At 37.4% G+C, this 23,269-nt stretch overlaps 1 protein-coding gene across 1 annotated transcript in view; it reads left to right on the top strand.

The window, feature by feature from the left end:
* The window catches only part of IL1RAPL1 (interleukin 1 receptor accessory protein like 1), a 1,391,691-nt gene that overhangs the window by 640,137 nt on the left and 728,285 nt on the right, over positions 1-23,269 (top strand). The gene's annotated exons all lie outside the window — the stretch shown is intronic.

Raw genomic sequence — 23,269 nt, 5'->3', positions numbered from 1 at the left:
AGGGTTCGCCTTCTCCATTATGATCTCTTGTTCTGTCACGGCCCCACCATTGCCCCCAAACCGGTGGCAACAGTGGGCCAACGTGGTTGGGTGTCCCGGTAAGGGAACCAAATATTACGGAACCTGGACTGGATCACCCGACGGAAGAACCAAGCAGCACCCAGAGATCTTGGAGGATAGGAGGTTTATTTAATGCCGGCGGGCTCAGCTGAGAGTGATCTCCAAAGGTCTGAGCCCTGGGCACAAACAAAGGTGGTAATTTACACACTTCTCCTTCCGCATACTTGGCTCTTTCGGTGCATGCACGAAGTGGGGCAGGGAGAAGAACCTGGATTGGTGCGCACAGGAAGCAGAGCAGGGAGAAGAACCCGGAAGAGCCCTAGGGCAAGGACTGGGACACTCTCGCCAGTGCGGTCAGCCATCGTAGGACACAGATTTCCCTTATCAGACTCTCTATTCTGTTCCATTGATCTGTGTGTCTGTTTTTGTGCTAGTGCCATAGTGTCTTGATGATGACAGCTTTGTAATAGAGCTTGAAGTCCAGAATTGTGATGTCACCGGCTTTGCTTTTCTTTTTCAATATTCCTCTGGCTATTCAGGGTCTTTCCTGGTTCCGTACAAATTTTCGGATTATTTGTTCCATTTCTTTGAAAAAAGTTGATGGTATTTTGATAGGGATTGCACTAAATGTGTAGATTGCTCTAGGTAGCATAGACATTTTCATAATATTTGTTCTTCCAATCCGTGAGCATGGAACGTTTTTCCATTTCTTTGTGTCTGCCTCAATTTCTTTCATGAGTATTCTATAGTTTTCTGAGTACAGATCCTTTGCCTCTTTGGTTAGATTTATTCCTAGGTATCTTATGGTTTTGGGTGCAGTTGTAAATGGGATTGACTCCTTAATTTCTTTCTTCTGTCTTATTGTTGCTGTATAGAAGTGCAACTGATTTCTGTGCATTGATTTATATCCTGCCACTTGACTGAATTCCTGTATGAGTTCTAGCAGTTTTGGGGTGGAGTCTTTTGGGTTTTCCACATAAAGTATCATATCATCTGCAAAAAGTGAGTTTCACTTCTTCTTTGCCAATTCGCCTGCCTTTTATTTCTTTTTGTTGTCTGACTGCTGAGGCTAGGACTTCTCGTACTATGTTGAAGAGCAGTGGTGATAGTGGACATCCCTGCTGTGTTCCTGACCTTAGGGGTAAAGCTCTCAGTTTTTCCCCATTGAGAATGATATTCACTGTGGGATTTTCATAGATGGATTTTATGATATTGAAGTATGAACCCTCTATCCCTACACTGTGAAGAGTCTTAATCAAGAAAGGATGCTGTTCTTTGTGAAATTCTTTTTCTGAATCTATTGAGAGGATCATATGGTTCTTGTTCTTTCTTTTATTAATGTATTGTGTCACATTGATTTGCAGCTGTTGAACCAAACTTGCAGCCCAGGAATAAATCCCACTTGGTCGTGGTGAATAATCCTTTTAATGTACTGTTGGATCCTATTGGCTAGTATTTTGGTGAGAATTTTTGCATCCATGTTCATCAGGGATATTGGTCTGTAGTTCTCCTTTTTGATGGGGTCTTTGGTTTTGGGATCAAAGTAATGCTGGCCTCAAAAAATGAGTTCAGAAGTTTTCCTTCCATTTCTATTCTTTGAAACAGCTTCAGAAGAATAGGTATTAATTCTTTAAATGTTTGGTAGAAATCCCCTGGGAAGCCATCTGGCCCTGGGCTCTTGTTTGTTGGGAGATTTTTGATGACTGCTTCAATTTCCTTAGTGGTTATGGGTCTGTTCAGGTTTTCTGTTTCTTCCTGGTTCAGTTTTGGTAGTTTACACATCTCTAGGAATGCATCCATTTCTTCCAGATTATCTAATTAGCTGGCATATACTTGCTCATAATATGTTCTTATCATTGTATTTCTTTGGTGTAGGTTGTGATCTCTCCTCTTTCATTCATGATTTTATTTCTCTTTTCTTTTTGATAAGTTTCACCAGGGGTTTATCAATCTTATTTATTCTTCCAAAGAACCAGCTCCTAATTTCGTTGATCTCTTCTACTGTTCTTTTGATTTCTATTTCATTGATTTCTGCCCTGATCTTTATTATTTATCTTCTCCTGCTGGGTTTAGGTTTTATTTGCTGTTATTTCTCCAGCTCCTTTAGGTGTAGGGTTAGGTTGTGTATTTGAGACTTCTTGTTTCTTGAGAAAGGCTGGTATTGCTATATATACTTTCCTTTTAGGACCACCTTTGCTGTATCCCGAAGATTTTGAATGATTGCGTTTTCATTTTCATTTGTTTCCGTGAATTTTTTTAATTATGTTAATCACCATACATTACATTACATGAATTTTTTTAATTCTTGAGTTTCCTGGTTGACCCATTCATTCTTCAGTAGGATGCTTTTTAGCCTCCATGTATTTGAGTTCTTTCCAACACTCCTCTTGTGATTAAGTTCTAGTTTCAAAGCATTATGGTCTGAAAATACGCAGGGAATGATCCCAATCTTTTGGTACAAGTTGAGACCTGATTTGTGACCCAGGATGTGATCTATTCTGGAGAATGTTCCATGGGCACTAGAGAAGAATGTGTATTTTGTTGCTTTGGGATAAGCACCATTAATATTTTCGAAATCAAGAGATAGACCCTTGCGAGGCACTCCAGAAACCTACGTGCCTCCCCACACACATGTATAAGTGTAAACAGTAGTGACTTTTTAGAATTGCATCCTTATATTTATCGCCAAATAATGTATTGCTAAACACTGTAGTTTGGGCTTGTCTGATTTTGTAAAAATCTTTTGAATGTCTTTTAACTTATATGTGTCCCTCTTATATTAGAGTTGTCCAAAGAAACACAACCGATAGGATATACATAGATACATCTAAGAGGAGATTTATTATAGGAATGGGCTCATGAAGTTATGGAGGCCAGGAAGTCCCCCAATCTACTGGGTGCAAACTGGAGAATCAGGAAAGCCAGTGGTATAATTCGGTCAGAGTCAGAAGGCCTGAGGGACTCTAAAGATACAAGAACCAGGATCTCCAAAGTTCGAGAACAGGAAAAGCTGGATCTCCCAGCTCAAGAAGAGAGTAGATATGTGTTCTTCCTCTGCCTTTTTGTTCTGTTTGGGCCCCTCAGTGGATTAGATGATGCCCTTACACTCACCCACCATCCCCCTCACATTGATGGGGGCAGATCTTCCTAATTCTGTCTACTGATTCAAATGCCAATCAATTCCAGAAACACCCTCACAAACATACCCAGAAATTATGTTTTACCACCTATCTGGGCATCCCATCACCCAGCTGACCCATGAAAGTAACCATTACACCCCTCTTTTTTTTTTAAAAAAAAGCACTTTATTGAAGAAGCTGTATTGTTTGTTCTGTAGCATTTTCCATGGTCTAGCTTTGGCTGCCTGTGTTTTTGTGATACAGGTGTAGAGAGAAAGGTAGCCAAGTCATTCTCCTGTGGATAACCCAGATCTGTTCCTCATTCAGATTGCTTCCGTTCACACTGCCCTGCTATCTTGAAAGTCCATGCCTTGCCTGTGGTGCCAACATAAATTCTCAGCATAGGAACAGCTGTTCTGAATTATAGAAATTATTTTAAAAATTAGCCACTTCTGCCTGTCTTCTCAGAATATATATTAAACAGTGATCTGGGGTATTTTATATTAGCGGAAGAAAGGCAGTCCAGACTCCCTTTCTTTCTCGGGTTAGCTTATTACATCGTCAGTACTTGCAAACTGTGTGGTAAATGATCAGTCACAGCATACTGCTATTTATCGAGCATCCATGGCCACTGGCTGACATGGCATTGAATATAATGTTGTATTGTTGCTCCAAGCCTTTTTGCCTTCGTGCTAAATGACTCAACCCTTCAGAAGAAATTTATAATGGACATATAACTCACCTATTTAGACTTTGTGAGATTGATTTGTTATGAAGTTACTGGCTTTAATGTCTTTGAGAGAGTAGACCTTCATTTCAAATGAAGACAGCCTCATCTATGGATTTCAAAGCATGTTTATATACTGTAAGTCTGTATTAAGGAAATGGGATGAAGTTATTAAAAATGGGAAAATATGTGTGAAAGCATTTGGAACTGACTGTGTTATACAGAGGTATTAAATTAGGAGCTTTGGAGCATATCGCAGGTTAATATTGTTTGAAAGTTTATTGTGAATCCTGTAGAAACATTAGCACTCTTAATGAGATAATGTAACTTCAGCATTCCCAGGCTGTCTTCTCCCCACAATATCTAAACCTTCTTCCAAGCCTTTCATAAACCTTTCATAAACTTTCCAAGCCCTTTCATATGGTCCCTCTATGTGCTCTATAATTAGGCCTTTTAAAAATTATGTATGTTGATGTTTCCTAGGCATCCAGGGCTTTTTGTCAGCTGACTTCACCCCTGTGCCTTCCTATGATCCTCTACACGCTTGGAAACCTGAAAAACCACACCCCATTCTTTTCTGGATTTCCAGGTCTACCACTGTTTTTTCCTAAGTCTGTCAAATGTGACTACAATCTCATCTGGTGAACAGATTCATACTAAATTGTTAATGAGAAGTGACTGACCAGTAGGCAAGGCCATTCTTCAACCACTCAGATTTAATTGTAATTTATCAGTGATCCTTCACAGGCAGTGCTGGTGACTGGAGTTGGAAGTTAGAATTTTCTGGGTTATCAGCCTGATGGCTGATGGGACCCTATCAGCCTGATGACCTTTACATGAAACGTTTGATAGCAGAAGGAATCTGAAAGCCTCTAGCACAAGGGCCGACTGAAATACATAGAGGCTACAACTTGTTCAGTCCCAGTGACATTTTTTAAGAGCTCTACTGTAAATAATCTAGTATTACCAGTTCAGTCTGGCCTGTGTTTATCAGAAGAAAATAGAATCTGCTGGGAGACATTAGAAATACTGGTGTCTTAAGCAAAAGACCTGAATTTTGCTGCTTGGTTTCTTCCCTTTGGCTTTAACTTTGCAGATGGAATCACTGAAAGGGAGGATGGAGCAGTTGAGGGGGTAGCTGCTCTGTGCAGTTGCTTTTGTTTATTTTCTAACTGACCTAGCACATTGTAGGCGGAGGCGATGCATGTTTCCTGACATTGGGCCAGTGATGTATGGCCTGACCTTCAAAATGAGGAACATCTTCTCTGTGGGTGAGAGTGTAGCCATGGAAATGCTTATATCCCATATTGCTCGGCAGTTTGAAACCAGCTCCAACAAAAAAGTGCCCACCCCGCTGAGTTTGCTGAAGCTTGTATATTGGTTTTAGTTTGAACATTTTGGCAAATTAAGGACCGAGTGAAACCATAAAATTGATTTTATTTACAACAAAGCCTTGTGGTGTGTGTCAGCTACTCTCGCATCTCTTTCCTTCAGTTTTTGAGGTTGTTTCCGTAGGTGGTTTCTCTAACTTTATAATGAATTTGCATTTGTTTCAGTTAAAGGATAATACTTCCCCTGGATGTCCTCTTAATTGATATTGGGCATGTCTGCCTTCTTTTCAGTCTTTGTTTCACGTAGGCCCAGTGGGCGCCTCTCTTCCATTTCTCTCATTCAGTATCAAGAGACATTGACAACTGCTTTGTGGTGAGCAGATCACGTGTCTATTACCTGATATGAACTGCTAAGGCTTTGGTTTAAATTTTTTTCCTCAAACATTGCAAAAAAAGGATGATGTAGCAACCTGCATTTTATAGTGTGATATGCAATATCTTTAAAAAATATTGGAATATATTTTCTTTCTGAAAGTACTGTTATCATACATGGTGCATTTTTTAGGGACACAAAAGATTCCACTCATTTCTGAATAAATAGGAATTGTGGGTAGAAGAATGGCCTAGAAGTCAGAGGACCTGGATTCAAGTCATAACTTATGCAACAACTTGCATATTTTATGGCAAGATGCTTAACTTATTTGTGACCATAGTTCTTTATATGTAAAATGAGATTTTTTTCTGGATTAGTGCTTCGCAACCCTGGTTGCACATTAAAATCATTGGAGGAACTTTTTGAAATATACCAGTAACTAGCCCCCATCCTAGGCTAATTAAAAAAGCAGTATCTAGAGGTGAGACTAAGGCATTGGCAGATTTTAAAAGCTCCCCACTTTATTCTAATGTGCAGCCAGGGTTAAGAGCCAATGGATTTGGTCATTCCTAAAGTCCTTTAGAGCTCCAAGACTGTATGTTTCTTATCTCTTAGCACATCTTTTGATTGTTGTTTTCCTATCCTTGGAGTTAAAGTATTGATTGAATTGGACAAGCATTTTAAATCAGCACATGTAGTCCACACACAGTCAAAACCAAATTTTCCTCATAATAGTATATTTTTTATACTGTCATTCTCAAACTTTGTGCAAAAAGTTGTTAACGATGCAGAGTACTGGCTCCCCCTCATCCCAGGTGATTCTGAACCCGTAGATATGACAGAGATACCTGAAGTCCACATTGTGAATAGGCACCCCGAGTCTCCCCCAGGTGTATCTACTGATACCATGTGTAGAAATACTGTATACTCAGTAGTCATTGTCCAGCTCTTTGATAAATAGTGAAGGTATACAAAACATAATTCCTGTCATTTACCAAAAGATGGTTTGAGTTTCTCTTTCTTTGGATCAGTAGTGCTGCTGTGGATGGTGTTAGAAGCAAATGTTAAGAGTGGGCATAATATGGGCGCCTGGGTGGCTCAGTTGGTTAAGCAACTGCCTTTGGCTCAGGTCATGATCCTGGAGTCCTGGGATCGAGTCCCTTGTTGGGGGCTCCCTGCTCCATAGGGAGTCTGCTTCTCCCTCTGACCCTCCCCCCTCTCATGCTCTTGCTCTCTCTCTCTCTCTCTTTCTCTCTCTCTCAAATAAATAAATAAATAAATAAAATCTTTTAAAATGAAAGATTGGGCATAATATATTTTTAAGTGAATTTTGAGTTTTCCTTAGAATAGCAAGATTACATGTTGGAATTGTAAGGGAGCCATCTAGTGGATAAGCAGACAGACCTGTTGCATCTGTTCTCAGGTCTTTCTTTGCCTTACGGGTTGTGTTAGATTACAGATTTAAATATATATGCCATTAAGTATAGATCTAGACATTAAATATATATGTTTATACATTTGATTTTATATTTATATTACATAATTAAGTTTTAATGGTTTTTTTGGATTTTATGCTTTTGCTTGTTTTGTTTCAAAAATAATTTCGCATCATTTTATAATTAATAGTCTATGTTTTATGTATTTCTGCTCCTTTTATGAAACACGGATACAGAGATAAGTAAGACATAAGTTTTCCGTAAAAAAATACATACTGTCTTTGTAAGGACATAAAAATATGCAAGTAAGTAAAGCATGTATTTTAAATTCCCACTAAATGTTCTTTGGATTTGAATGTAAGAGGGATTGAAGGACTTAGAAATAGTTTATGTAATTAGAGAATGCAGACAAAGTGTGAAGCCTTCACAGTCTAAGAAACATTGCCATTTTCATATACTTTGAAGTTTTTAACAGTCCATAACAAATGCATTGGACCGATTAGGGCAGTGTCAAAAATATGTCATGCTACTTCCCAGATCATTTAGAGCTGTGAGATATTCATCCCTCAAACATCCTCCTGATTTTGTGCATATTACTTTCATAATGCAGTAAAGATGAATTAGATATTTGAATGACACTGTTTGTCTTTTACTTGTAGAAAACAACAAGTTTATAGGAGAGCAGCATACCCAAGACACTCATTTTTCTAAGCTCACATTTTAATTTAAGTGTATTTTCACAGGAAGCATTTTCAAAGTTTAACATTTTAAATTAAATTGAAAATATTTGATTGTAGCTTACAATGCATCAAGTTCTTAGGCTGGGTCATTTCTCCTTCGACTATAGTCAAAATCATGGGATGTCACCTGTTTATATTCAAGTAACTTACCGGTTTTCTCCCCTAGTGCTCCTTTTTACCCTTTCCCCGTCAGGATCCAGATGCCTGCCAGACATCCCTTCCTCATTTCCTTACAGCACCTCAACATGCCCCACATGGAATAGTTATCTTTGTGCTACCACTCTTTAATTATGTATTTCACTTAAAGGATTTTTACAGTTCTGATAAGAAGAAAAGATTCCAGTCCTCTTTAATTTTCTTTCTAATTTCTCTTTCCCCCTTTCCTCCTCTTAGCTCTACTTCTAAAATCTACCTGGCATCATTCATTCTGGATATGCTGCAAAATGGGGATGATGAGGTCAGAGCCTGTGGAAGGCAGGAGCCTCTGAGAGGACCCCCAGGATTCCTGCCCTGTGTCATCCCCTCCCCTTGAGTGTGGGAGAGACTGAATATGATGGATGCCACTTCCCTGACTCAGTTACATTATATGGGTAAAAGGGAAGGGGATTTTGCATATACAGAATTAAGGTCCCAAATCAGTTAATATTGAACTAATCAAAATGCAGATTATCCTGGGTGGGCCTCAGTTAATCAGGAGAACACCTCTAAAATAGGGACTGGGCTCTTCCTCAAGAGAAAGATTCCCTTGCTGGAAATGAGGTCCTCCTTCATTAGGTAAGTAGCCATGTTGTGAGGAGGTCATGTAGCAAGGAACTTCAAGTGGTCTCTAGGAGCTGAGAGAGCCACCTGGTTGATAGATAGTAAGAAAACAGAGATCTACAACTACAGGGAACTAGATGCTGCCGACAACCATCTGAGCTTGGAAGAGAACCCAGGCTCCATAAAAGAGTACTGTCCAACCAACACCTTGATGTGGCCTTGTGAGATCCAGAGCAGGGCAACCAGTTGAACCATACCTGGACTCCTGACCCACAGAAACTGTGAGATAATAAAATGTACATTGTTTTAAGCCATGAGATTTTTGGTTATTTACTATTCAACAATAAATAACTGATTCAGATCCTTATTAGCTTGTGCTTTGGATCAGTGCAGTAACTTTCAAACGAAACTCTTTTATGTCATCCATCCCCACAAAACCCTACATACTATATCCAGAGTCACTTTCCTTAAGAAGAGACTAAAATATAAGTTCAGTGAGGTAGGGGATTTGTCTCGTTCAAAGCTGTAGCTCTAGAAGAATGCTAGCACACTGTATGTTTCTTAGAAGAAGAATACTTTATGTTACAAGAATACTAGCATATTGTATGCAGGTTACAAATATTGATTGATGGATTGAATAACTGAATGTGATCTGTCCACCTTTACACACCCCAAAACATTTGCTGGTCCCCTGTACACACAGAGAAATAACCTTCTGATATAAGAAGGCTGCATGATAAAATGCTTAATTATGTGGATTCTAGAGTTAAAGACTTTGGGTTCAAATTCCAGCTCTAATACTTCCTACTTTCTAACCTCTTAGAAGTTGCATGACCTCACTAAACCTCAGTTTTCTCATTTAGGAAACATGATAAATAATAATTATTACCACTCGAGACTGGCTTGAAGATTAAATAAGATAGTACATTGAATGTGTTTGCACAGTGTCTGGCCTATGCGGTAGCTTAGTAAACGTCGGACATGGTTATAGCCTTTAAGGCCCTCTACTACCTACATTTCCCTCTTGTCCTCCAACAATGAAGCAGCCACTCTTGTGTTTCCTGCATCTGTAGCATGATGGAGAGTAAAATGCATGAATACTGGTTGAGTTTTAGTTTCTGAATGGGCTCTATGGCAAGATTCTTCACAGCCTCAGTTTGGCTATCTGCGGAATAGGGTTAATTGTAACACATAGCACAAGAATTTGTCTTGACTCCATTTCTACACACATCAGTCATACTGAACAACAGCTACAAACTGGTCAGTGAAGCCATTTACAATTAATAATACCATAATGGATGTTCTTCATAGCATTTTAAAAACTCCCAGGAAACTTTTTCTCATCATATTATGAATAGTTGTGTTGCTCTTGAACAATCCACCTGTTGTTGTTTCCATATGACCAGGTTTTCATCTTTCAGTTAGTTGCTAGTTGGAAAAAAAAATCCATACTCACTTTAGTTGAGACCTTTCTCTGTCTCTGTCCTTTGATTTCCTTTTTGTCCCCCTTGCCAATGCCTAACATGTTTTTTTGCTCTATTTAGGTAAGTGACCTTAAATTCATTCTTGAGAAAAAGAAGAAATATGTAAATATCTTCCAGGATTGTGATATATATAACAAGCCCTATTCAAGTGTCATTTTTATATTTATGTGGTTAGAATAAACAAATAATGTCCAAAAAACTGATACAGGAAAACCAATAAGAAAGCAACTTATGAAATCCTGTTGAATGAGTTCCATTTCTGGCCATTGAATAGATCATAGATGGAATTCATAAAAAAAGGCAAATATAGTGATTCTTACATCAGTTGTTGAGGTGAAATATCCCAAAGCATAGGCAGGTACATGTGCTAGGCAGCCTATGATTTTAATGAACTGATGTTCACACTGAAACTGGTACTCTCTTTCTTCCCAGAGGTGTGGCTGAATCTATGCTTTAGCCAGCTGCTTTTCCATCAGATTGTGTTTAAGTCAATTGGTGAATTATCCCCAATGCCTCGTTGAACATAATGTTGAGCAGCAAGATTTCTGTGTTTCATTGATGTGTTTAAGCACACCAGACAACCAGACATTGGTGGAAATCGTGGTCAGATTATTTGTCTGTCATTCTGTAGCAAAAACAGTTGACTGAGAACGTCTTGATTTTTCAACTATTTGGGCCACTCTGTTCTAATAAACACGCTTCTGTATGGAAATCTGCTGACACTAGATCATGGAAAAATAATCAGCAGATCTGACCGAAGAAAACAACATTGGTGGATGTAGTCCCTCTTTTCACATATTCAAACACTACTTCAGTTTGCAGATTTAAAAGTAAATAACTTTTCTATGACTTTATTGAGCCAGGATGGGTTAAATATTACCAGAGTCCCACTGTGTATTGGATTGGGGGTATTGACCGTGCCATGAGATCTTTAACAAGATGATCGAGCTCTATTTCGGTTAGCCTAAAATGGCTATATTTTATGCTAGTCATCACTGACTTGCACCAAAAAGATAAACTGTAGGTATGAGCAGCAAGTATCAAGCCCCCTTAGGGCTTTTATCCTTTCCCTTTTGTTTCTTAATTTTTTTCCACTTCAGGGTCACAACAGCAATACCTTATATATCCAACATTAGAAATAAGGACATCTGTATTGCATTGATATTGTTAAATTGGTATTCAGTAAAATAAAACCATCCCTTACAGTAATGGGTGAGAACTTGCCTTTCACCTAGAGCCAAGTTCATTAGAAATTCATGCTCACAGCCCAGAGAAAAAGAGTTTTTATGAGGTTTCAACAAGTAATATATCTGCATGATGGGTTGTTCCAAGAAACTGAGCAAATGAAAATGTCAGTTTGCAGAAACTGTCAAAACCAGCATAACCTAATTTAGAATTGCTGCTTATTTAATAAACCACCAGTAGCCCTACCAGACAGAGTTCTGTCATTCTTGTAGAAGTACTCGTTCCTCTTGCACCGAAGTTAGGTTTATAGGCACTCTAGGCTCTGCTGATGGTAAAAGAGCATTAATTAGATTCAGCACCCAGTCATTAAACTGCAGCAAGCATAGTTAGTGTTCTCAGCTATACGATGCCAGAAGCCTTGATCTGAGTATACCTCGATATGTCAAATTGGGACGCCAGTTTTTATGCAGCTATAAAACAGGGTGCCTTGCTCCATGCTTTGCACATGGCACATCCCCAGAAAATATAAAATCGTAAGTTATTTTATTAGTGTAATGTTTATTACATGAGTTTGAGTTGAAAATATTTTTAATATAGAATTTCTAGAAACAGTGACACATACTTATTCACAGCCCTTAGTGTCTGCATACTGAGGGGCTAGAATACTACTGTTTTGCACAATAACCTGTCTTTGTTAAAATCACCTCTTATCTCATGTTTTTTGATTGTTGATTATTGTGAAACAAATGTGTGGTGCTGGGAATGTGTCATGCTGCTGCAAGAGAGGATACACATTAAGTGGATTATATTGTAAACCAGCAGCAGAGACCCTCTGAAGGGGGTGGGGCAGGAGATGACAAGAGTGTGGAGGTAGGAGGGGTGTGTGGAGAGGTATTTCTAAAGAAGAAAATAGTCATGTATTTTTAATTGCATAAAAAGAATTTGATTGCAAGTTTCAGAGACAGACTGAAAAAAAGGAATGTAATCAATTTATCCGCATGTTGGCACGATAGAAATTTACGGGGAGACTGCGGAGGAAATGATACGAGAACAGCTGAATGAACTCAATAGCCATGATGTGGAGCCCTCCTTATTGCTGAGAATGGGGAAGAGTGCAAAGCCCAGAGCACCAGACTTGGCAACAAGCTGGGTTTTCTCAGTACAGTAGATCCCCGTTGCCCATGAGTATTAGAGAAAGACCCACACACCTGCTTCTGTGATTCTCAAGTTGAGTGGTGGTTACAGAGTTTATAAGTGGCCTTTCTTTCCTCTCTGCTAATGTCTCCTCATATGTAGGAGAAGTGGATTATCTGGCTATCTAAATATCACCTGGACTTGTTACACCATGCAGCGGGTGTTCAGGAAATTAGAACAGATGATTTTGGTTGACAGTTTTAGATAATACAGTGTTTTTGATATCTTTAATCCTATCCTTCAGAGTTTCTATTTGTTCTTTCCACACCACCTCTTGATAATTATTTTGGCCCCACAGGCCAGTTACCTAGAGTCAGCCATTTTGACACATTTTTGTCCTTGTTTGACATTGCTTGCCCTCAGTCTCACAATTATGTAATTTCTTTCCACGTACCATTTCTTAAGCCTGTCAGTGCTTTACTCTTTATTCAATCGCATGTCAATCTGGGAGTTGCCCTCTTGTCTTGCATGACAATGTCCTCTTGCATGGTTTCTTTGTTCTTAACTAGTCTTGATTTCTTTGTAGACATTGTAGATCACTGAGACCCAGTTTGGTCATCCACTGGGTTTGGGAGGGTAGAAACGTCATTTTAATGGTATCTTCAGTGACTCATAATTGTTCATCATGGGCCTACAGTCACCTGTACCAATCAGTAGAATACAGGTGTCAGCAGGTTCATCATCAACTCTAGAGGGTGGGTGTAAGCATGTGTAATCCAGAGAACAAAATGTCAGGGAAATCAGAGGCAGACGGGGCTGCCTTTAGCAGTAGAGTTCTATGAGGATATGACCTAGGACTTCATTTTCAAAACAAAACAAAAAAAAATTCATAATTCCCTCTTTTCCTTATCAATGACCTCTTAATATCTATTGAATTAGTACTGCACAGTGATTTAAAGAGAACTTATGAAAAAGATAGTTTAAATTCAAATTTCTTATTTCTCTATATTTTACAAAGCTTTCATTCCAAACAATGACAGCTTTTAAAAATGAGATTTATATAGCATATATCCCTTTAAATCTAGGAAAAATGGCAACATTAATAGCAAACATTTTTCTTCATGGTGTGTGTTAAAACTGTATATTAGTAAAATCTAATCTCTTTTGTGGAAGGTGGAATAATTATTTTCCTTGTCATTAGTCCTGCTTTCTTATGTGATAAAGAATTGTTATGACTGGATTACATTCCTTTTTAAAATTATAACTAGCTCTTAACAAAAAGACCTTGACTATAACACTACATTCCATTTCTAGTTTTCAGTGGTAATTTTTAAAAATTGAATGTTTGAAACAAATGATCAAAAACTTAGTGGCTTCAAACAACACCATTTTATGGTCTTATACTTCTGGAGTTAGAAATCTGACACCGGTCTTACTGATAAAATTGTTAGAACTGCACTGCACTCCTTTCTGGAGGCAGGCTCTAAGGAAGAATCCATCTCCCTGCCTTTTCCAACTTCTGGAGGCTGTCTGCATTCCATGGCTTATGCCTCTCTTTCACGACCTTCAAAGCCAGCAATGTTTCATCTTTCTGACCATTCCTTACCAGGTATATCGCCCTTTCTGATTCTATTCTTCTGTCTCCCTGTTGTACTTTTAAGGGCCCATGTGATTATATTGAACTTTCATGGATGATTCAGGGTTACTTTCCCTATTTTAATATCAGTTGATTAGCAATATTAATTCCATCTGCAATATTAATTCTCCTTTGCTGTGTAATCCAATATATTCATGGGTTTTAGGGAGCAGGATGTGGCCCACTTTTGGAAGGGGGCCATTATTCTGCCTATTATCTAGTGGTACGTGGGTATGTAAATATATATATACATAGATGTATGTATATATATATTTAACTGAAGTCTGCCCTTAAAAATAAATATCAGTAGCATAGATTAAATGTTCTCTAGTTTTTTACTTTGGCACTGGATTTTTACTAATAGAATGAAAGGAAATCAACTCAAAAATACGGTGTACACTTCAAATCAATTGGAACACTCAAAATTGTTTATAAAAATAAATACATTTGTAACTTATGAAATTTAAATACAAGATAATGGAATCTTCCCCAACTAAAAGTAATGCTCCGTGACACTAATATATAAAGCAAATTCCATAATGTAACTCTAAATTCTAAAAATGACCAAAGTCAGAAAATTGCCAACATCTCCAAACTTTCTCCTGTGAGTCATTAACCATTGCTAATGTCTCCATGACACTATATTCCATAAATGAAGAAAACATCCATTTTTTTAGTATTCTGGCAAGTGGTACACTATTTTTCAGGCCCAATTCTAAATTCCTATATAGAGGTTTGGAGCAAGGTCTCTCACTTACATCAAGAATTTAGTTGGCCTTGTTGCAGGAAGTGAGTGCCCATGAAACTTTGTGTGCAGTGCAGGAAGGTTAGTATAGACTAGTAGAGCCATAAGATACAGGTCCATGTTCTTAAGGCAAACATACTGTATAATGACATTGACTGAGGTAAGAAATTGATTTAGGGAACTCCCTTTTGGGCTAAACTAAGCAATTCTTTACACAACGAAACCATGATACAGTGGTAAAAATGGTAGATGGGGCTAAAAAAGACTTAGTTTATGGTCCTGGCTCTGTCTCTAATTATCTATATCCTTTTGAACAAGTTTAAGGACATCTTTTTGCCTCACTTCCCTCATTTTCAAAATGAGTTGAAATGGAATTAATGCTGAAGTCTTCTATCATTCAAAGCTTCTGTGATGTTGTGTTATAATCTCATTTTACATGGCTACCATATGCTTCACATCATTTGTGGTGGCTCATGGAAGTAAGGGGGTTGGGCTCAAAATAGGAAATGCAGCAGGTAGATGTGATAGGACAAAGACCTTGCAACTATGAGTATTAGAAACAGAGTTCATGGAAATGCTGAGAGCTAGAAAGAGTTCTATCACACATCTCCTTGCTACTTTATTCTTTTCTGAGTTCAATCACATTGGCAATGGTAAATGAGAAGGGGCCTTGAAAAGAAATAGCGTCAGGATGTTTTACTGTAGTTCTACCTTATTGTGTATGGAATAGACTTGATACTAAAGACTTGATAGCAAAGTGAAATTCTCTATAAGTTTTTTTTTTCAACTGCCTTTTTTTTTTTTTATAGAATTGAAGCTGTACTCCCAGGGGAAGATAAGTGATACTACAAGATGCAGTAAAAATCAAAATGTTATCATAGTAGATATTGGATGGACACAAACAAAATCTATTGTATGCCCACATTTAACTAATGAGAACATGCAGAGATGCCTCATGATTCGCTCAACATCATGAAGCCGATTAGAGTCAGGATTGAGACTGGATCTACATTAGCTGTGTTCAATCTTTCATACTTAAAAAAGAGGGGTCTTTTTGCTTAACTATTGATAATATTCAACATCAATCACTAGTTTTCATGAGGTAATACTTCAGTGTTGCTTCATAAGTGCCAAGCACTATTCTAGGGCCTTTACTCATTTAATTTTATCAACTCATTTAATCACCCCAACAATCTTATGAGATAGCTCTGTTTTTACTACTGTTTTACAGGTGAGGGACCTACGCTCCAGTTCACACTTTTCATAAATGGTAAAGGTGGGATATGAACCCAGACAGTTTGGTTCCAAACCCTGTGTTATTATGCCATAATTCCTCTGAACTTATATGCTATAAGAAAAATTAAACTACCAGGTTGGACCTGGATTCTTCTATTATTACAATCATATAACAAAAACCAGTTTATTACTTGGATCTTAAATGTTATGTATATGTCATTTCTATCAAACCGAGATTCAGTCTTTCACTCACATGTAGCAACTGAGCATTTATGATATGTATAGGACTTTACCAAGTATTCTAGGGACTGCCAGGATAATATAATTCAAAATGATAGCATGTGTGATAAAATAGTATAATTCAAAGTATAATGAATAGCACTAATTACAACAGTTCTCATATATTGCATATTTAATATAGGCCAGCCTTTACACTGGGAGCTTTGCATTTATTTTCTCATGTAATTTTCCTCTCAGGCCTTTAAGGGAAGTCATATGCCTTAATTTTATTAATGATGAAAGTGAGGCTTGAATAGGTAAGCAACTTATCCATGATCACAAAGGAAGCAGCAGAGTTGGTATTTAAATCCAGATCTTTGTGAATGAAAATCCCATTTTATATCTACTACTCTTCTCTGAATTTAATAATCTGGTCGTAAAAAAGAGCATGCAGTATTCTTGTGGAGACCCAGCTGAGGGGGTTTTACTTCTGAATGCTTGGCCAGAAGCCTTTGTGGCCTCTTTTTGCCCACATCTTACAGGTTCCTGGGGGTCATCACCTCCCCGTGCATGATAGCGAGGAGAAATTGTAGACTTCATCCCCACCCTTTGTGTTTAGGCTCTACCCACCAATTAAATTGAGGACCAGAGTATTACAAAGTATTTTAGGAGTCTAAATGATGGAATGAATAGAAATAAAGATACATAACTAATATTCTAAATATATAATTTTAACTTTAAAAGGAAGAATAATTTTTTTCCCTTTCCTGCCACTCTTCTCCTTTATTTCCCTTTATTCCAATATTCTTTCTCTTGCCTACCTCTGAAGATCTACTCCTGAGATCTGCAGTCTCCTCTGATTCAGACATTCATTTAGGAACTGGACCGAGTCTCTCTCCTTTCACCAAATAATGATGTGGTTTCAGCTTTTTATACCTATTGAGTGACACTCTGGGAAAGAGAAGGATTGCATCTCTACATTTTAGAGAGTCTTAAATTATGAAACAGTATCTTTCCCCTCCTCTCTCCTCTCTCCCAGTTCTCCCCTCTCCTCTCCTCCTTACACATATACATCAACATTGCGCATCTCCACGTGTACCCCTGTTTCTGTTTGTTTCTGGTATTATGCTGACTTACAACTTAGAGGTATAACTGTATATGTATTGTATTCAGATGGAGACTTGTCAAGACAAATACAGTCTTCCTGACACTGATGCTTGCAGTCAACACTGGAATAGAAAGTTGATAGCTGCTTTAAAATTTTTGCAATTGGCTGCCATAGAAACCAACACAGGAGTGACTCTGCACTGAAATATGACATCTCAGGGATATGTCTGGTGAATCTTTGACACAGAAAGTGAAATAAATTAGAAAGCAATTTTATATAGACCCTTTCAGACCCTCAAAACTTGAGTCTGATAGCACTTGAACAAAGTATTTAGAAAAAGAAAAGACATGGGTCCTTAGCATTCTCAAATTCATTGAAAAGACTTTCTTTAGATGTTAACAGATTTTGATGGGAGAACTGCTCTATCTGGAGCATTCAGCTCACCTCAGAAAGGATTTAAACATTTTATTTTATGCCTTTTAAAAATTAAGCTTCTCATCTTCCATCCCTAAATCAAGACTGGCATAAAATTTCAGAAGACAAATTTTAGCAGTCAGCAAATAAACATTTACAAAACTGTTTAATGATTATTAGTTTTGCATTTGAAATACATTTGCATTCACATTTTATATATTGAGGAACATGTATCTCCATTCACTCACATGTGTGAAATCAAATTTCACCATCCCAGACTCCATGGTGAATGAGTCACCTGAGTATTCCAATTACCGAGGTTCCTCCAGTCACTAGAACTTCCATCTTTAACAGATGAATCAAACTTGGCAATCCTCAAATACTATAACAAGAACACCTTCAAATACCTTTTATCCCCCATAGAATTCTTCAAAGATATACTTCATCGAAGATGCTCCTTGAGAATATCTCAAATATAAGTTTCCTTTTCTCTCTTAGTGATTCTTCATGACAATTTTACATGTTATTGTGATCTGCCTGTGCTTTAGTGTAAGTACAAGTAGAGGATGAGAACTGTTAACATCTCTTGTCTTTTTTTGGGAATGTGGCCTTGAGCCAATACCTTTAGCAATCAATGCCTCAAGGACAATTGAGCCAAATGCAAGTGGTTAATTTGCCTCCACCACAGCACTCACACTTAGAAACACCCAAATTCTATTCCCATGTAGAGTAGGAATGTCTTATGCCTCCAGACGGCAAAGTGATGAGGTACAGGTAACTCCCCTTTCCCACCTACCCCTGATAGCTGACCTACCTCTCATCACCACCATGCTCCCTGGGCAGCTGAGTAGGGGATTCTTATAACAGCCATGTGCCTGCCCTGAATGATTGCCATGGAATTTGTGCCTCTTCCCTCAGTTTTCTGTCCTTTTACTTCTGCTTTCTGTTGCTACTCCAAACTTTCTGTAAAAACTGGTGTATGTATAGATTACCAACCCATCAGAGAATACACTTCCTTTCAAGTGGGAAATCAAATAATCACAGCATGGTGGTACTATTTTTATGGTTCTCTCTTCTATGTTGTTGGTTTATTGCTTGGATCCACAGGGGATGCTTCATTCTTCCCAAGGAGGAAAGGTTTGCAGTCCTTCCATCTCTTAAAACAATTGTTTTGAAGTCGAGAGCTGTTCTCAAGAGTTTGAGAGTTCTGAAAGTTTGGCTTCAGGCAGGGAAGAGAGTAGTGTGTGTGCATATGTGCGTACATATACACTTACTGTCTTGCTCAATGGTAGTCGTATGCTTAAACTAATTTGACAAGATATTTTTTCAAATAAGGTGAAACAGAAATGGACCCCTATCTCAAAGATGTGGAAAAATATTTTTGGATCAAAAAGGAAATAGCAAATCAAGAACCAGTGGTATAATCATAGCTTAATTGGGTTCATATATTCTATTCTTCATGGAGCACACAAATTAGCTTTGCAAGTTTGGCAGCCATGTGTACATATTTCTTATAACATATACTTTTCTAAAATCACATATGACTACTTAAAATTAGTCAAAATTCTATACCACAGAATATATTAGGTATTGGGGGAAAAGCTTATAAAACAGAATAGGTATATTCATTAATTTACTTATTCATTGGATAGATTGTGAAAAAAAAATCAGTAGGATCTCATTATTTCAAGGACTGTTACACAAATGGTACTATACTCACTTGGCTCCAGGGATATGTCACATGGACATTGAGGACAGTACAGTACCATACTCTAATAACACAAAGAGAGAAATAAAGAACCAAGAGGGAAACACAAAACAGGGTCAATAGTGGTGAAAGATACGCATATTGAAAACTGGAAGCCTTGGGAAATAAAATAAATGATTTTATGTGATTTAGAATGTCTTCTTTGGTGTCTAATTGAGACATCATGGAAAGGAAAATGATTATTTGGTAGCAGGAAAGACATGAAGAGATTGAAGACAGGACATGTAAGTTCATGGGTGTTTGGATGTGGTATTTTGAGCAATGTAACATGTTAGGGTTCTTAACTCTTCCTAACTGGGGAAGGTTCTTTTATATTGTAGTTAACTTTAAGGAGAGGTAGAGGAACAAGGGTGGGGTCTGAAGAGTTGACATCATTCATTCTGGATGCTTTAAATTTGCTGTAAACTAACAAAAGAAAAAGACAAACACAAATAGCAAGTTGCATGCAACTCTTATCACAGACAATTGCAAAAAGCATATAAAAAGCTCTTATAAATCAGTAAGGCCAACAACTCAATATAAAATGGGCATATTATATGAATAAACAATTCATAGGAGAGGGAAGTCAGTTGGCTTTGAAATAAATATATGAAAATATTCCACGTCCTTTGTAATAAAAAATCTAAACAAAAAATTTCCCCCATCAGGTTAACAGAGTTAACAAATGGCAAGGATGTTGAGAATCAGGTGCTCATACATTGCTGATGGGTTTGATAAAGCCTGCATGGAGAGCAACTTAGCAATATCTATCAAGACAAAAATGGCACATAGTCTTTGACTCAGTGATTTTTGAATTTATCTTGCAGATAGACCCATCCATGCCATATATCATGTGTTATTTGTATTCATTGTTTCTTGAATTGAGTAAGATTGGAAATTAATTAAATATTCACCAGTAAAGGAGTAGTTGAAAAAAATTATAATTCTTCCACACAGTGGACATCATCCAGCTGTGAAGAGGAAAGAGACACCTCCATATGTGCTAGTATAGAAAGATCTTGAAAACTGTTAAATTCAAAAATGGAGGATATAAAAAATGGGTATGGTGTGCTACTGCTTAGGGGAAAAACGTGCTCATGTACATACACAAAGACACATACACACTGTGATGATCATAGAATATCTCTGGCCTATTTATATTTGAAATTGGTTAAGGAGCTTGCCTCTGGGAAGGAGAGACTGGTGGTCTGGGAGATTTCAGTGGGCAGAAGACTTCAGTTTAGATACTTTCATAACTTTTACATTTTATATCTTATATGGAATACTACAAAATAATTTTAAAATGGGATTAGAGAAAAGCATGGATTCTAAGAATGTATTCTATCTGGGAATACAAGTGTGCATTGAGGTAGAATGACTTTTACTGTATTAGGAATCTGGTAATAATGAACACAAAATAGGAGGAAGAAGAATTTTCACAGCTATTTTGACATTAAACTGAGATCATTTGATAGTTTTCACCTGATTAATATTCCTAAATGATTATGGAGAGGATTTTGTGACCCAGAAATGCAGTAATCCATTACAGTATCTCGTTTACATCCCATTAACACTGACAGCACTCTGTGTTACCTTTTAAAATTTTTTTACATCAGCATCTCAGCTATTTAACCATTTTCCAATTATTAAGCGATATATGAATCAGATTCACATTCTGTATTCAGAACAATGAAGATCAAAATATGTATTTCCTATAGCAATTATAGATTACAACTGTGAAAAATGGGTTTCAGAGTATGAAAAGAGTGGAGAACAAGTCAAAATCTTACATGAGTATGAGAGAACATTTTTGTTATGATTAGAAAGCCCTGATGGCCTAATTTTCCTCATTAATGCTGAGTATTTTTGAAAATTATGTATAACTTGAGGTACCAAATGCCAAAAGAGTGAAATAAGGAAAGGCATAAGAAATAAAGATAAAGGAATTTCCATTTACTACCCGATTTACATCAAAATGTTTTTTTAATTGGTCGTGTAAAATGTTGTATGGGAAATTTTATGTATCATTTTATATGATACCTCTTTCCTTGAGGTGTTAAAGTGATTATTTTATGCAGTAATTTAGAAAATCCTGCACAAGTGACATAACTTAGATATGTAGACTCTAGCTGTACATAAGAACTGCTGATTCAAATTTCTCCTCAATGTACCTCAACCTATAACTTATTCATGAGAATATCACATTTTTCTCTTTCATTGGACTTCATTACCACACTTGCCACTTGCATTCACCATGCCACTTAAAGACAAAAAAGGCCTAAAAGGAGCAACAAAGGAGACCATTCTTGAGAAACAGGAGCAATAACAAAAAATTTAGCTAAATAATGAGACATATTTCCTGTGCATCCTGGTGATATCCACGTCAGTTAACTTGTATGAAAGTAGGATGGACATTGATCAGTGCTTCTCACCTTTTGGAAAAATGAAGAAAGCATTAAAGCTTTAAACCATTCAACTATGGCTTATGTATAAGATTTCAGAGGGCCAGTTCACTGAGTACTGAAAAAGCTATTATTTTGAGGCTCCTCACTCCCTTTTAACACTTGGAACCTGAAGTAGAGAGTGATTTCTCCTCACATAACACACCAGAGGCCATTTAATCATCACCTCAGGCCTTAAGGATTGTTCTCATTCTTTTTGCTGCATGATAACTAGAATATTAAGATTTATTTCTCTGCATTGTGTTATTAAAAATAAGCTTTCCACAAGGAAAGAGAAAGGTGTTCAGATAAGATCAGGGACTTCCTTTGATACTTTCAAGTAAACTCCTATTTGTGATGGCAATGGTACCTTGGCTGTTGTCCAGCAGTTTAACTGGCTCTCGTTTGCCTAATCTCCTATAACAGATAATGTTATTACAGAATCACAGGACTCCAAGATCCCCCATCAGACAAAACAAGCCTTACAATGAGAATCCCTTCATTTTACCTGGCATTTGGCTTGGTTTGAGCCACCTCAACGCCACCTCACTTGTGAGAAATGCTTTATTTTTTGCAACAACCATGTTAATTCTAAACCAGGAAACATTTATTTTGGATCATTTCTTTCTGGAATGATTCAAAGTTCAGGAAAGTAAAATTGGGAAGGAAGTTAAATTAAGCTAAAATAGAAGGAGACAAAATTAAATTGGATTTTATAACCTCTGTTTTGCAACTAGGTTCATGTTAATTTGTGTCTTAAAAGACAAAGCTCTAGGCATTCGCTATATTTGAATTTACATTGTTTTCTTCTACAGTAATAAATCTGCATACATAATTCATGTGTTTAGATTCCTTGTCTTTTATTTATCCACTTAGTAATTCTTACATTCAACAAATACTAAGTGAGTGTCTTCTGTGTTCAAGGCAGTGCTAATAGAGTACAGCAGAGAAACTAACAAACACAAAAGAAAGTCTTAACTGTGCTGGAACTTATAGTAGGTAGTGATATTGTATGAAGAAAAATAATGTATAGGAGATGTGAGTACAGTGTGTATGTGGAGATGGGACAGATACGTTTATTTTACATCTAACATGTCTATGTCCATGTCTACATATATCTACATGGACAGAGATTTCATGTTATATTAGAGGATGTCAAAGATGACCCCTCCAAAAGGTTGACTTTTGAGAAAAGTAAAGGAAGTAGAGGGGCCAGCATTGTAGCTCTATGGAGAGGAGAGAATTACAGGCAGGATGCAGCAAAGGCAAAGGCCTGAGGTAAAAGCATGCCTGGTGTTTAAGGAACAGCAAAGAGTGATGTGACTTGGGAGGAAACACTGGAGTATATGACAGACACAGGACAGGAGTGGAACAA

The sequence above is a fragment of the Callorhinus ursinus genome, unplaced genomic scaffold (assembly GCF_003265705.2).
Source record: "Callorhinus ursinus isolate GAN/ISIS: 27379988/994484 unplaced genomic scaffold, GSC_fseal_2.0 scaffold16, whole genome shotgun sequence".
Taxonomy (NCBI): Eukaryota; Metazoa; Chordata; class Mammalia; order Carnivora; family Otariidae; genus Callorhinus; species Callorhinus ursinus.
This window is presented reverse-complemented; position numbering and strand designations above follow the sequence as displayed.